Source organism: Choloepus didactylus, chromosome 1 (assembly GCF_015220235.1).
Source record: "Choloepus didactylus isolate mChoDid1 chromosome 1, mChoDid1.pri, whole genome shotgun sequence".
In the NCBI taxonomy this organism is placed as follows: domain Eukaryota; kingdom Metazoa; phylum Chordata; class Mammalia; order Pilosa; family Megalonychidae; genus Choloepus; species Choloepus didactylus.
This window is the reverse complement of record NC_051307.1, coordinates 50,569,652-50,586,414: the sequence shown is the minus strand read 5'-3', so window position 1 is coordinate 50,586,414 and position 16,763 is coordinate 50,569,652.

Here is a 16,763-nt window from a genome sequence, read left to right as displayed (position 1 = left end):
CTTAGCACTATAGATACGGGTGCTCATTTGTTTGAAGTTCTGGTATTAATTTAAAATACTTTTAATGTGGTATTTACAAATATCAATATTTATTTTATTTGCATGGGACAGCAAGCTAACTTTGCATATGTTTTATAAAATACATACTCAAAAATTCATTTGAAAGTTTCCTTAAATGACTGCAGATGATTCACACCTGTTTTATATTTTCTAAACAAATTCCAAAAGCAAAAACAATAAAGACTCTTTAGAAAACATCTTGATTTCTGAGTATAGCCAAAAAAATAATAATAATAAAATAAAGCAACTTCACATCAAGGATTACTAAGTTATATTACACTTAAGTTAGAAAATCACTTTATTTTCAAGATAAAATGATTAGGATTGAATCATGTCCCACCTACCCATCCAAGCCATGTTCAGTTTCCAACCCCTTCTCCTGTGGGTGTGAAACATTTTGCAAACAGGACCTTTAAAGATGTTATTAGTTAATGCATGACTTAACTGAATAAGAGTGGTGTCATCATCCAATACGGCTGAAGTCTTTGTAAGTAAAGGAAATTGGACATGGAAAGAGCAGCCAAAAGCTGGAACTCAAAAGAATCCAGAAGTAGAAGGAGAAAATGTCACCATGTGCATTGTCATGTGATGGAATAGCCAAGGAACCCCATAGACTGCCAGTCATCTAGAAGATACCAACCCCAGGTGAAGCAAGCCTTCTAACTTCTGGAACCATGAGCCAATATTCCTGTTGTTCAGCCAACCCACTGTGTGGTATTTATGATAGCAGCCTGTGAAGTGAGTGCCATGCAGTATGTCCTGGAAACACAGGCTCAGGCACAACAATTTTCTTTCAGCAAATGACTACTTTATTACTTACATAGCACAAAGGGTCCAAAAGAGCAGGGGAAGAGATCCTCTCATGGCCACTTCCCCTGGGAGGCCAACTGCTCAGGTCAGTGTTGGCGGATGGCATCTCCACACACCCCACTTTGCATTGGAGAGGCAAGACAACCTGTTCTGCCAAGAGTGGGTATTTACACATCCTAGTGGGGAGGGACCCTGCCACTGAGCAAAAAGCATGTAGCAAGCAACCTCTGTGCAGAGTTCCCACCCTGATAAGCAGCTGGGTTTTTTTGTTTCCGGTTTGGTGTTCAAGGTATGTTCAGGCCATTCCATTAGACCTAATGTCTCCCCCAGGTTGTGAAGTACACACATATTGAAACCTCTGTACACAAAGAAAAGGAGGGGAGTGGGTGAGACTGAGAAATAGCCACTGTGCGTGTCCCTGACTTTCCCAGCATAGCTGGGAAACTAAAACAATTGTTTAATATATCCTTTCATGGAATTCACTTGTAGTCTCATTAACCATATCATAATAACCTTGTTAATTATTAGAAAGAACATTCTTGTTAAGTCAAGTTACCCATGAAATAAAAACTATTATTCATTCATTCATTTATTCATTTACTAGTCATATTTTTGAGCAACCATTAGGTAGGTACTAGACATTGTACTGGGTACTGAAGTCAGGGGATGAATGCCCCCATCCTTAAAGAGCCCACAGTCAAGTGGGTGACATAAATAAAAATAATGACAGAGTTATGAACAGAATTTCAGGGGTTACTAAAGATGGACATTTTTCACAAGAAAGGGGGCAAAGATTGAGTTGAGTTTTGAAGGGCAAATTGGAATTCATATTCAAATAAGTGAGCCTAGTACATTCTAGGAACAATGAATAATTTAAAAAAAATTTTTTTTCACTAAAGTAACTTGTTTGCTCCTTATTCTGAACACTGGGTTCCAGCAAACACTGAATGGTATCCAATCTCATTTTCAGAACACTGTCATCTATCTTAATGGCATTCAAAAAAGGCAGCCAAAATGGCTGTGTGTGTGTGTGTGTGTGTGTGTGTGTGTGTGTGTGTCTTAGTTTGCCAGGGGTGCTATGACACAATGGGTTGGCTTAAACAACAGGGATTTATTATTTCACAGTTTTGGAGGCTTAAAATTCAAATTCAAGTTGTTAGTAAGGCCATGATTTCTCCAAGGTCTGTAGTGTTCTGGTGATGAATTTCCTGCAACCCTCCATCACATGGTGATCTAGCTCCTTATGTTCCTCCTCCAATTTCCGCTGACTTCTAACTCCTCCTGACTTCTGGCTTCTATTCCTGTGTCCAATTTCCTTTGCCTCTAAGGACTTCAGCCATATTTGATTAAGGCCCACCCTCATTCAGTTTGGCCACATCTTAAGTGATAATTATTTTCATAGGTCCTATTTACAAATTGGTTCGCAACCATAGGAATATGGCTTAAAACTTGAAGATATCTATTGTGGGGTATGAGATTCAATCCCCCAAATGGGAGAAAAGCATGTCTTTATTTGGTTGCAGTATATTACCAACAATTAACATGGAATAGAGCTTTTAGGAATATTATTTATCATTTTGACCTCTTGTTGTATCTGGATTCAAAATTCCTGGTCTTTTCCATCAATATTAATGTTATAGGAGATGATATCAAAAGAAATAAATGTAAAAGTATCAGTTTATGTTGGTTTTAAACTTATGGACCCCAGAAGAGCCATGATCTTTTAATCCAATCTTGTTGGGTAGAATCTTTTGATTGATTGTTTCCATGGAGATGTGACCCCCTCAACTGTGCTTAGAGACAAACATCCTAGGAAAATTTATGTGCTATATATGTTTATACCATTGAAAAAAAGATCAACTAAGAGACAATAACAATTAAATGTAATACCTGTTCCTAGACTGGATCTAATAATGGAGGAGAAAAGGCCCAAAGAGCATTAATGGGACATATTAAAAAACTGGAATATAAACTGTAAGCTTTATATCACTATTCAAGTTTTTCAACTTGATTGAAAGGTGATTACATGAGTGAATATCCTTTTTCTTAAGAAAGGTACATGAAAATAGTATGTGTTCAAGGAGCATGATGCATACAACATACACTCAAATGTTTGGAAAATTGGTAGATAGATAGATAGAAATGATAAAGAAAATGTAGCAAAACATTAAAACTGGTGGAGCTGGGTATCTGGGTTGGGGACTATGTAGGAAGTCTTTCTATGGATTTTGTATTATTTTTGCATATGTTCCGTAAATTTGAAATTATTTAAAAATAAAAATGTTTAAGAAAAAATGTACATATGTATATTGTAAATAGGTAAAGATAACATCATATCTAATAATAAAATATTTTGATTTATAAAATCACTTAAAAACTATAAGTTACAAGTATACAGTATCTTTGTTTTGATATTTGATTCAGCGCCTTAAGTTCTAAAGGAGAATAATCGTGTGCTAAAATAAATAAGACAGTCTATATTCATTCAAAAAAGTCACTCCACTGAGAAAAATAAAAGCAGCCCCTGACATCCAGGAACTGGTCTGATGCTTAGAGCAGGCCTGAGTGATCTTAGAAGCTGGCCTGGCACTTACAACTAGACCATGTTGCTTGCTGTTGAAAAAAATCTCACAGAATACAATTATCAGAAGGAGGTTGTTCTGAGAACATGAGAAAGTGAGACAATGGAAAGCCACTTCATAATTTTGTTTAAGCCCAGACAAAAACAAGGTCACTGTGCAATCCAAAAAATACCAAACATCTTCCTCTTCTGGCTAACATGAATGGCTGCTACTGATTTACCAATGACCGCTTTCTCCTTGTTCTAGTCTGCCCTCCTTATAGATAAGATTTCTCCAGATGCCTAATCGTAGAATTGCACCTGCTTTGTAATAGCATCTAATATGGAAAAAATTCCTGCTTCCTTTGATCCTCACCAGAATTAGCAAACCGAAGCCCAAACCCTATAATAGGCTTATTCTAAAACCTTCTTATTGAGACACCCCATGATTTCATGTGTAATAAACTCAACTTATTCACACTACATGTGTGTTCTAAGTGTTCTTTGACTAGAGGGGATTGATACTACTTAAAACCCTCCACCATATTCCACTGGAGAATAAGAAACCACATTGCTAGTTACTGAGATACTGTATCTAAGTACAGGAATTTGTGGCAGCTGTTGTATTTAAGAGTATGGGCTATGGATCCAGATTCTCTAGGGTTAAATCTCGGCTCTGCCACTCACTGGCTGTGTGATTTTGACTGAATTCTTAAACTCTGTGTCTCTGTTTTTCATCTATAAAATTGGGATGATAACAGTACCCCCTTGTATATTTGCTAGTAGGATGAGTTTATATATATATATATATATATATATATATATATATAAAACATGATTATTTCTTGAACATTGTTAATACTCAGTGAATTCCAGTCATTATTATTCGAAATAATCTATGCTGAAAAAGGAGGAAAAACTATACCTAAAATATAAGTATAGCAGTTGAGAATAATGTGAAATTTCATTTACTTAAATACATGAAGATGAAATATAATTGAATGTTATATAGAGTAAGCTTAGACACTAAGGAAATTAGATATTCTGTTTCAAATTGGGCCCTGAATCTGCAAATTCTTTAAGAGTAATGTTATTCAAATAGAATTTCTCACTGACTTTCTATGTAAGGTTTTTATTTGCGGTCTTGTAGCTAGTCTTCAAAGATGGCCTCCTAGTGAGATATACCTCCTAGTATTCAGACCATTGTGTGGTTCTTTCCTTTTTAATTCAGAATGACATTATGACTCAATTTTGTGAACAGTAGAATATGACAGAAGTGATGCCATATGACTTCTGAATCTGAGCCACATAAAACCTTGAAGTATCTACCTGGGTATCTTGGAATACTTGCTCTAGGAACACTGTCAATTGGAACCCAGCTGCCATGCCATGAGAAGCTCAAGCCACATGGAGAGGCCGGTCTAAGCAATAGAATTGACAGCCCCAGCTAAGCTCCCAACCAATGGTCTTCATCAGGTGTCAGCTATATGTGTTAGCAGTCGTGGTCTGCTAATCCAGCCAAGGCTTCAGAAGAGTCCAGCTCCAGCAGATACCTCACTGCAAGTGCATGAGAGACTCCAACTGAAAACCACCCAGCTTAGCCCAGTGAAGCCATACATTCATAAGAAATAATAATAAAATGTTATTTTAAGCCACTAAGTTTTGGGGTGTTTTGTTATACAGCAATAAGTAAATAGGAATGAGGTACGTTTTTAACTGCTTTTGTCCATCTGAATTTTTGAATAGGGTGATATAAAGGAAAATTTTTCCTAGCTAACATATTTTTGATGTGGTCACTAATTTAATAACAATAACACAAAACCCCCAACACTTTGAACATGTTCCATGAGCACTCCCTCCATGGTCAGTGTTCAAAGAATCTAATTCTCATTTCTTTGACTTTTGCCCTGATATTTTAGGTTCTGGTATTTATTTTTTCCATATGACTGTTGGAGAAAAGGGAAAAAAAATCCATGACTTAAGCAACACAAGAAGCCACTTATCGTTCCTGATATGTCTACAAGAAACAGATGTCATGACAATAACTTCCTGCCAGAGAGAGTGAGAGATGAGGGGAATTCTGGGAGAGAAATTAGATAACATGCTTGTTGTGGTCACACAAGTGTGCTAATGAGTCAAGTGATAAGCCACATGTTAATTGCTAATGAATGGAGAAAATTCTTATTTCTTCTTGTGAAATGATAACATTGATTGAAATCCTTCATTTCTCATGGCCTCAATCAAGTTCATATGTGCCTTCTAGATGCCAAAGGGGAAAAGTACTTTGCAGATGTTTTTAAACACAATTGTACTTTCTCTGAAATTTACCTCTTAAACTATGGGCCTGATTCATTACCAAATTTTATGCAATTCATTTTGGCATTAGCAACTTCCTCATGTTACATAGATAGAAATCTGGCTAAGAGAAATGCAATACCGAAGAGCCTGCAACCCCCAGAATTTAGATAAACACGACTTAGTAAAATAAGATGGAGAAATATATTGGAGAGAATTGTAAAAATATTATTTTCAGTAATTAACAGAGAAGTAATGGACTCTAGAATGACAAGCAAAGGTAAAATCTCTCTCTCTCTCTCAGGAAAGTTTGAAAATAGATAATGAGGATAGGTAAGGGAGATTTTATGTCTTTAAACTTGTAGTTTAAAAAAAATATTTCCCATCATTTTATTTCTGTCATCTTTTTCATATTTATTGAAATTGATGATCTCTCCCTCTGTCATAAAGCCTCTCAAAATATGTAGCATTTTGCATATGATTGCATTGTTACTACTGTTCCTCCAATACACTCCTTTCCCTTAGTAACTTGTGGAGAGCCGTCTCCCGGGACGGGCATAGCGCATGCGCTGTAAACCTGCTCCAAAGTCCCCCCGCCCATCGAGTGGTGCCAAGATGGCGCCCACATCCTGCTTCCGGCTTCTGATGTATGTAACCACCCGCTGTATTCACCAATCATGCTTGTGTGCGTGGCGTTAGCCCATTGGATACACGCAAGGTTTATAAGAAAGTTCCCGGGCAAAGCTCGGGGAGACAGCCCACAAGGAGCCGCGCCTGACGGCCGCATCGAGGTTGTTCTCCCCCGAGGTGTCTTGCCCCGGGCGGAACCTGTAAAGATGATGATTGCCTAGTCCCATTAAAAGTTTATCTGCTTTACCACCGCGAGTCCTGAGTGATCACAAATGCTCCGGGTAAGATGTTGTCCGCACCCTCTCTCCCCTTATCTCTCTGGTCCCCATCGCCGGCCGACCGAGGACTCGAGGCGAGGCGGGGCGGAGAAAGCGCCGGACAAGTGGTGGCCCGTACGGGGAACACACTCCTCAATCGACCCCTCGTTCCCCTCGACCCGACGGAGACGTGCTCCCGGGATTCGCGGCTTGACCTCCGCGACTGATCACCGCGAGAAGGTAAGCACCCCTTTCCATACGAGGACTAGGGCCCGTGGGCGTTCAGGTAGCCCCGGGGACTCGGAAGAGCTCTCCGAGTGATTAAGAGATAGTGCCGACTGCAAGCATGGGGCAGTCTGAAAGCTCACCCCTATTAACCCCCTTAAAGACCCTTTTGAAGCAGCGGGGTATCTCAGTTAAGAAAAGTTCTCTCCAGCGATTTCTTGATGATGTGGCCACTTTTGTCCCCTGGTTTCCTTGTTCTGGCAGCCTTAATCTGCCCTCTTGGATGAAACTTGGTCGTGATATAGACCGAGCGCGCCAAACGGGTGTCTGTTTGGACCCGATTCTAGTCCTTATATGGGAGACTGTTAAGGGCCATATCGCTCCCTCCACGTCACAGTGGAAAGGCCCTGACCCGGTGCTCGGCTGGGCCGGAGGCTCTGTTTGTGTTTTTCCCCAGGAACCAGGACGTCAACCAGTGTGGGTTCCGGAAAGACTGGTGGGAACCGTGGCATCACCTGGGGAGGCCGGGGAGCAGCTGTCAGAAACGCCAACGAATATACGGCCTGGGCCATTGGACCAAGCCTCCGGCCTTCAGGGACTTGAGAACATTAGGGAATTGAAGCCTGTTAGTTTCGACCTTTCCACACTGGGCGAGACTGTAAAAAATCTGTGGGACCAAGTCACCTCTTGGTTCTCTTGGCCCAATTTGACTAATTGGATTCTCTTGATGGTGGGACTATTGGTGGGATTAGTCATTGTTAAATCTTTGCTAGAACGCCTGTTTCAAGCGCGGCAGTACCGTGTTACCATTATGATGGCTATGTCCTCCACCTTTGATACCCCCAACAGCGACCATTCTGATGGCCATACCCCATCCTGGCCGCCTCGGGCGGGGCACTCGGGAGCGAGGTTTGTAGCTAAGCGCGCAGCTGTGTCCCGAGTATAACGAGCGACGCCAGCAGTCATAATTTTTGTCTCAGGTAGGTCCCTAAGGCAGAGTCATAGTTGTGGCCAGACTTGACTCTAGCCAATGCATAGGGACGCCTAGTGACGCCTCCGACTCTGGTTAATGCTATCCCTGCCCCCGCCTTTGTCCCCCAGTTGCAAGGCAAAGCACTGCAGGGAGAGTCATGTTGTTTCCAGCTCACAGACTCTCCTGTCTCCATATGAGGTGAGCATTCTGGTCGGTGCTAGAGGCTCCGCCGCTAAATGGCTGAGACCTAGTCCAGACTCCCCAAAGCACCGGAACAAATTGTGAGCCATCTGGGTTCACGGGAGCACACTCATCACTGGGGACACTGGGTCGATATAAATAATAAAGGGGGAGATGTGGAGAGCCGTCTCCCGGGACGGGCATAGCGCATGCGCTGTAAACCTGCTCCAAAGTCCCCCCGCCCATCGAGTGGTGCCAAGATGGCGCCCACATCCTGCTTCCGGCTTCTGATGTATGTAACCACCCGCTGTATTCACCAATCATGCTTGTGTGCGTGGCGTTAGCCCATTGGATACACGCAAGGTTTATAAGAAAGTTCCCGGGCAAAGCTCGGGGAGACAGCCCACAAGGAGCCGCGCCTGACGGCCGCATCGAGGTTGTTCTCCCCCGAGGTGTCTTGCCCCGGGCGGAACCTGTAAAGATGATGATTGCCTAGTCCCATTAAAAGTTTATCTGCTTTACCACCGCGAGTCCTGAGTGATCACAAATGCTCCGGGTAAGATGTTGTCCGCACCCTCTCTCCCCTTATCTCTCTGGTCCCCATCGCCGGCCGACCGAGGACTCGAGGCGAGGCGGGGCGGAGAAAGCGCCGGACAGTAACTCATCTTGCTTTAATCTAGTTTGGTTATGCCAGATCACATATTTATTTTATTTTTTGGCTTACCTCTTGGATTCCCTCCATCTGTGAAACACTTTTCTGTTTACAAGCTCCACATAAAATTAAAGGAACTATGGGTACTTGCAAGGACTGCAGAAATTCTGACTTCAGTCTCCAGTCATAGGTTCACTTCCCAGTCACACTTGTTACTTGCCATGGTTTGAGAATGTCATATGAGAGGTGATATGTTCTTTTAAAAGCACCTTGGATTGAGAAATCTTATCCACATGAAAATCACCAAGGTAAGGAAAACCACGATAGACCACTGCATTTCACAAGAGCCACTTCCCTTTGCTCTTTCAGAGAAATGACAGCAACCACCCCCTCTTCCTTTGCCCCTTCTTTCTCTTCTCACACAGTTGAGCTTGTTGGCCTAGTCCCCATTCCCAGGCCATAGGTCATAATGACTGAGATATGGCATTGTGTTTCCTATTCTGGCCTCAATTGCTATTATTTTCTGCAGCGAGAAAAACCCAAACTCACACACCACAGGCAATTTGGCCAAATTTATGGAGGTCTGGTCATTTTGAGTGTTTTAAGCCACACAAGGCCTTAATAATGAAACAACTGCCGGCTTGATCCCTGGCTTCAAAGATTAGAGTTCAGTCTCACTTGGACATCACATGTTCAAGCTTCCTGTCCTTGATTTATGCCCCCATATGCCCACTACATCTTTCAAAGCACATGTTTGCATTTGGAAATTGTCAAATTTCACCAAGTTGCAATCCATCCAACACACTGCTGCCTGAATTACTTTATAAAGCACAGATCTTAACTCAAAAGTCCATCAGTGGTTCTCCCTATAAGTCCCTCACTCAGGCTGTTACAATGTGACATATTATAACTATGGAAGATTATTTATTTCTTATCAAAACTAGGAAATATTTAAGAGGAGCTATCAATTATTACAAAACTTCATAATAACCTGAACTATGGTCATGCTAACTACAGGCTACCCCACATCCCATAATCACACTGAATTCCTCACTGTTGCTTAGCCATGTATTTCAACTTACCTGGTGGTTATTCATTTTCTCAGAAGAGCAATCATGATTGTTGATATTAATGTATTATCTCATCATCACAGCAAGTCTTTGAAAAAAGTGTTATTATTCCAATTACACATACCAAGAAACTGATGCACCAGGAAGGTAGGGGACAAGGCTAGTGAGTGGTAGAGGCAGTAATCAAACTGATGCAAGTCTGGCTCTGGAGTCTTTGCTGGTAAACACTATACAATATAAACACTATACCATACTGTCCATTCTATTCCTTCTCCTACGATGCATTTCCATTCATCTACTTCCTAACTTCCCATTCTTTAGGAAGAATTGTGTAATATTTTAGAGAACAGACAACTTTGAAGTCAGACTGCCTCAGTTCTGATTTGGGCTTTAGCTTCTAGCATCTTAAGTTTTATAGGAAACTTAAATTTTCTATGGCTCAGGTGTAAAAAAGGGACGAGTAGCATCTATTTCAAGAGTAGTTGTGATGATTAAATGAGTTAATTGATGTAAAGGGTCTGGCATATAATAAGTTCATGATGAGTATTCTCTGTTAATAATAAATGCTACCTCTTCCTCAATGTCTTTCACTTCCCCACTGTCACAGCTTTGTTTTACTGTATTGGAGATTATATAAAAGAAGTGGTTCTTAGCCTCAGAGACACATTAGAATCACTCAGCTGGGGAGCACATAAATTCTGATCCAGTCTGAATTTAATACTGACATTTCTGTGGGGGAGGGAGGGTTAAGCTGAGCATTGGTATTTTTTAAAAAGTGCTCCAGTGATTCTATTGTGTGGCCAGTGTTGAGACAATTGCATTAGAGCCTTTCTGAATGCAAAAATTTTTGTGCTACTCAAATTTCAAACTCCTTGATAAAATACAGCATATCAAATTTACCTTTGAGTTTTCAGTAGCACCTAGAATGGTGCCCTATATATAGTTGGCACAAAAAAAATTAATTCATTTTAATTAAGTTGAAATCCTTCAAATATGTTAATTGCCACAAGGTAAAAGGTAAAATATTTTTGTCATCACTACTGGACTTAAAGTGTTGTCTTAATCGGAGGTTGGCAGGATCATGGTAAAGAGGTAGGGTCACAAGAATGTAATGTTAGAGAATACACGTAGCTGTTAATTTAAAACAATGGTCTTCAAACTTGGCTGCACTTTATAATCACCTGGAAAGATTTTACAAAATATCTGAGCCCCTCTGTTTCCTAGGATATGCCAATCAATGTGTAGTCAAAGTTAAGAATCACTGATTTGGTTGGATTAGAAAGTAAAATTCTGCCATTCATGGTTAGGCACCAGGAGAGCAAACAGAGTGGAGAACTCTGCTACATGTAAAAGTGCCTGGATATCTGGAAGAAACAAAGTATGTGGGCAGGAAAATATTCACACACATGCACGCATGTGTACATACACTTATATTTAAATTATTTTTCTGTGGTAGATTGAATCATGTACTCCAAAAAGGACATGTTCAAGCCTTAACCCATGTTCCTTTAAGTGTAAACCCATTTGGACATAGTATCTTTGAGAATGTTATTATTAAGTGTGGACTCATTTCAAAGGATACTATTTGAAGATGAGATCTTCAAAGATACTGTTTATATGAGTAAAAATTGAATTAGGGTGGGCCTTAATCCATATGGCTGAAGTCCATCTGAGCAAAGGACATTGGACATGGAAGTAGAAGCCAGAAGTCAGAGAAAATCAGAAGAGCAGACACAAGGCGAGATAGAAAGCCACATGATAGAGGATCACCAGAATGCTATAGGCTCTGGGAAAACACAAGCCAGTATCTAGATGTTGGATTTATAGTCTCCAAACCCATGAGACAATTAAGCTCCTTTTTTTTAAGCCAACCCATTGTGTGGTATTTGTCATAGCAGCCCTGGAAAACTAAGGCACCTTCCCAGCAATTATGTGGTGAAAAGGGATTGCAATATCAGTGTATAATGCCTGGATATCCTTAGACACTGTATTTGTGATATAATTATTTTTGAGGAAGTCAAGGACATAGCCTTGCCAACACAGCCATCAAATATACAAAGTCATTTTTTAACAAGTAGTTTGACTTTCACTCTCTCTGCTTTCAGACTGCTTAGTTTGCCAGGGTTGCTATAACAAATACCACAGACTGGTTGGCTTCATTAATAGGAATTTATTGTCTCACAGTTTTGGAGGCTAGAAATCTAAAATCAAAGTATCAGCAGTTTCATTCTTTCTCCAAAGTCTGTCGTGTTCTGGTATGATTTGCCAGCAGTCCAAAACTCAATCTCTACCTCTGTGTGTGATTTGCTGGCAGTCCAAAACTCAATCTCTACCTCTGTCACATGGCCTTCTGTCTCCTGTCTCCTACTTCTACTGTGTCAAAATATCCTCTGCTTAAAAAAACTGCATTCATAATCCTACTCTGATTTAGTTTGGTTTCACCTTAACTAATAAGCTATTAACAGATCCTATTTACAAATGAGTTCACAGCCACAGGCCCAGGCATTAGAAATTGAACATGACCTTGTAGAGGACATGATTCATTCCATAACACAAACTAAATCCAGATCATTATAACTTGCCAATTTACCTTAGAATTGTAAAATTTAGTGGTTCTAAATAATAGGCACCATTTTTACCATGTTTCAATTAAGTTATCAGATGGAAGGATTTTATATTATCATATTGGTTTTGTTCAACTCTCCTTGATATTTTAAGAATAGTAAAGACTAAAGGATTAGGGATAAGAGATACAATACATATGCAATATTCAAAAATGAGTATTGGAATATTTGTCCTACAATATACAAATTGTTAGCATACTTTATATGGTTTCCAACTTAGATAAAATACAGTACTCATGTTATATTATTTATGCTCTTTTAAATTTTGATAAATTTCAACAACCTATGAATTACTTATACAAATCACTTTCTATATTTAAACTCTTCTTAATGCCATTTTTTTTCCTTTTCTCCACAAGATAGAGAAAAACAAAGGGGATAAAATTAATGTTTCAATAATATTTCATGATATTTTAACAAAATTTTGTATTTTTTCCATTAATTTCCAAAATGATATAATCAATGCCTTCCAAAAAATTTTTTTTTGGTCTTAAAATAGCATTCTCATTTTGGTAAGGAGGCCAACTGTATTTCTGTATATGAAGATGATGTTACTAATAGACACAGGATATTAACATAACAACCAAAGTGTCTACCTTCCCCCAGATATTTTTAAAGTATTTTCCTGAATTAATTTATTTAACCCTCAAAACAATACTATGAAATAGATAGCATATTAATTTCCATTTTACAGGTGAGGAAACTGAGTCACAGAGTAATTAAGTTATACATCCAGGGGTCAGCTAAAATTAAGGAATACAAGAGTTGAATCTAAGGAGACAGGCCCCAAAGCTATGGGTCATTGGTTTTGGATTTAAGCTGATATTTCTCCATAGTACTTAACTACAGAAGGGATTGTTCTACTTATTTGACCTTTGTCATTTCACTGGACCCTGTTTCTGACCAAAGACCTGTTTAATACAGTTTGTGACATATGACTCTGGCCTAATTAGCCTATCATGTTAGATGATTTTTAGGCCAAATCTTTCTGGATACTTGGGATCCCCTAAGAAAAAAAAACATCTTTCCACCTTAACTGTGATCTATAGATAATACTTAGTGACAAATGTCTAATGCTCTGATGATAACACCCTGGCATTTTGGAGTCATAAATAAAGAGAGAAATACTGAGTTCCTTTGCCTTGGGATTGCTCCTTCAATCTTCTTTCAGAAGTTCTTCCCACCTTTTCTCGCCCTGTTCTGGTTGCTTATTACTATTATAATGGTTATTATTATGTTGTGGGGAATATAAAAGAGGAGATTAGGGTGCATAGTACGCTCTCATATAACTTAATTGATGGAGATAGAGTACAAAAGAAACAGTTGAATTCAAATAATGCTGATCTATAATGGGATACTCTCATTAGTTATTTATCCATTAGGAACAAATAAAAATGAATAAATCGTGATTGATTCAGCTTCCCAAAGTCAATTACAGTATCTGAAACAAAAAAAGGCACTATTTCTAATTATCATTTCTTCCTCTGTGTGTCCTAAAGAACTTGATTTGTACTATTTTCAGTCCCTAATGCATTCTTGTATGCATTATACTCAGTTACTAAATTATAAACTCCTTGAAAAGAAAGACCATGTCTTAATCATCTACAATTCAGAACAGGGTGATTTATATATATTATATGTCCAGTAAACTTCTTGTTGAATAAAAGTGTAAAACAATTCTAAAAGATGGCCACAATCTGACCTTTTATGAAAGTAGAGCAGCTAAAGAGTGGTGCACGGAGGGGCAGCGTCAGCACACCCGTGAGCTTGTTAGGAGCAGGTCACAAGGCCCTGCTTCAGGCCTGGGAGTTAGAATCTCTGGGGTGGGGCCCAGGAACCTGCATTTTAACTAAAACTCCAGATGAGTCTTAGATCCACTGAAGTTAGAGAAACCCTATTTTAAAACACATTTCACACCAATTATTTAATTAATAGGTAATGCATACCAAATTTTCAGATGAACCAAAAGCTAGTAATGATAAGCAATAGACTCAGCATTATTTGCCGGGGGTGGGGGGTATTCAAATTCTGCAAACTAGAGCAACTGATGTATCTAATGGAAAAATATTTTTAACATAGATAAATACAAGATAAATACAGTAACCAAGCATTTATTCAAACAACAACTGAACATTAAAATAGCATATCAGATACTGGGATGGAAAAAGATATATTTCCTGCCCTCAGTGAGGAATTTGTAGGCTAAAGAGACAGCTATGCAAATAATTTAAGTGTGCCCTTTATTAAACAATTGTTTCTTGGTTTTTACATCCATTCCTAAAGGCTTCTTCAGGAGGCTTAGGCTGGGACCCTGCAAATCACATTTCTGCTTTGGCAACTAGCTCCCTCTCAGGCTTTTTGTGTGAGATGTTAAAGGGAGGCTGCAAAGCTAGTAAAAGAAAAAAAAAGGGGACTTGCTGTTTCCTATTGGCTTTCTGTTGCTATTCGGGTCGCTTCATCTTCATTACTTCACCCTGCAGTGACAGTTTGTTCCAGTAGCAATAGCCCAATCCAGTGTATAGTTTTTCTAATACTTACAGAACCAGCTTCTACAGGCCTCCTCAGAAGGACCCAAACTAATGGACTAATGCTTTTCCTCAGAGGTCTGAGTGTCGTTCTCTCAGGCTCCTTTTCCTGTACTAAGAATTTGTATCAGCTAAAGGCGTCTTCTTTGAGCGTCTAAATGTTAATGATTTTAGCCTTTCATTTGTTTTTACAGTTTGAGGGTGGTAGCTGCTTCCTGCAATTGCAACTTCCATGACGACTTGGTGTTCCAGTTTTTGCCTTTATATCTTTGTCATATTTATACCTCTTAACAATTCTTTATATTATTTGATCTCTGTTAGAATAACTAGTGAGATTTCTGTCTCCTCAGTGGACCCTGACCAGTACCTTAACTGAGTGTGGATAGTGACAATGAAGTGGTTAAGCAGCCAATCTCTGTTCCAATCAAGAAGTATGCTTAAACGAGTCAAAGTCTAAGACTCATGACAACCGAGCTTTTGGTCAGTTCTGACCTCAATTTGGAAGTTGTTCTCTTTAACAGGAGTCGTCAAATACAGTAAACAGCCATATAGTTGATGTATCATAAATAAAACAGAAGCAGATACTTGATGTTCTAACACATAAAAGGGCAATAAGATAAGAAACAGACTTCTTTTGTGTTTCTTCAGAGAACAAAACTTGAAGCTTGAACTAATGGGTTAAAATTAGAAGACAGAACAATTTTGCTTTAGCAGGTAAGGAAGAGCTTTCTAAAAATTAGCTCCACCTAAAGATGAAATGGACTGCTGAGGAAGGAGCAAATTCCCCATCATAAGAAGTGCTTTAGTACAGGATGGGAAACTTATTTCATACTGCTGTAAGGAACATTCCTCAGTTGGAGAAGTCATTGAATTAGATGACTACTTTCATAGCTTACTACACTAGGATTCTATGATGATGACATTAGTCTTCTAATTTCAGTATACCCCTTCCTAATAAGAGATATGTCCCCTGAAAAGGGTGGAACATGCAAAAGAAAGTAAGGTATAGGAATAAGGTAAGAGAGAAGGGCATTGACTAATGCCTTCATAGGCAGTAAGGTACTAGGGCAAGGCAATACATTAGGAAAGTGATACTAAAATACTTGGGCTAGTAGTCTGGAAGAAATCTCTCCCATCCCCGGTCCCTTCAACCCTGGAAATGAGCAAGGTCAAAAGCTGCAGCAGCTGAGGTTTTGTCCTTGCCTCAGCTTTCATATGCCAGATTTCAATACTCTGTTCCAGAACAGCATGTACACATGAGAAGTGCTCCTCCACGAGATGGTTACCTTTTCAATCTTATTTTATTTAAGTTTGCTAAGATATTTCTTACAAATTTGAAATTTTACGTTATATTGGAACACAATACAAAATGCTAACAGAAATATTAGAAAATTTTGTATAATCTCACTATTGGTCATGAAAACAACACAGAGTATTGGAATAAATCCTTTAAAAAAATTACCAAAACCTAACAAACAGACAGCAACAAGAATTCTTGAGGTTTAGGAGCTATTAGCAACACAGAGAGGCCAAATCCTATAAATGATATTTAAAAAATAAGAATTTTGTATAAAATTGTCCAGTGTGCTAGAAAGAATTAGAAAAGTCTGCTAAGGTTTAGACAGTCGTTTTGGAATTTTCACATGAAAATATATTACAAAGGGTGAATACATGTTTATATGGATTTTAATTTTTTTGCTTTTAGTAGGCAATGCAAAAAAGATATATATTAAAATGGGAGAACAATCATAATTCCTTGGCTAAGATATGCCAAATAGTCCATTATTTAGAAATATCTTTGACGCCACTTATACCTGGAGACATAACTAACTACTCCTTCATTTGATATCTCAGTGTTTTAGCCTCATAAATACATAATCATTGATGCAAAGTTTTACTTTC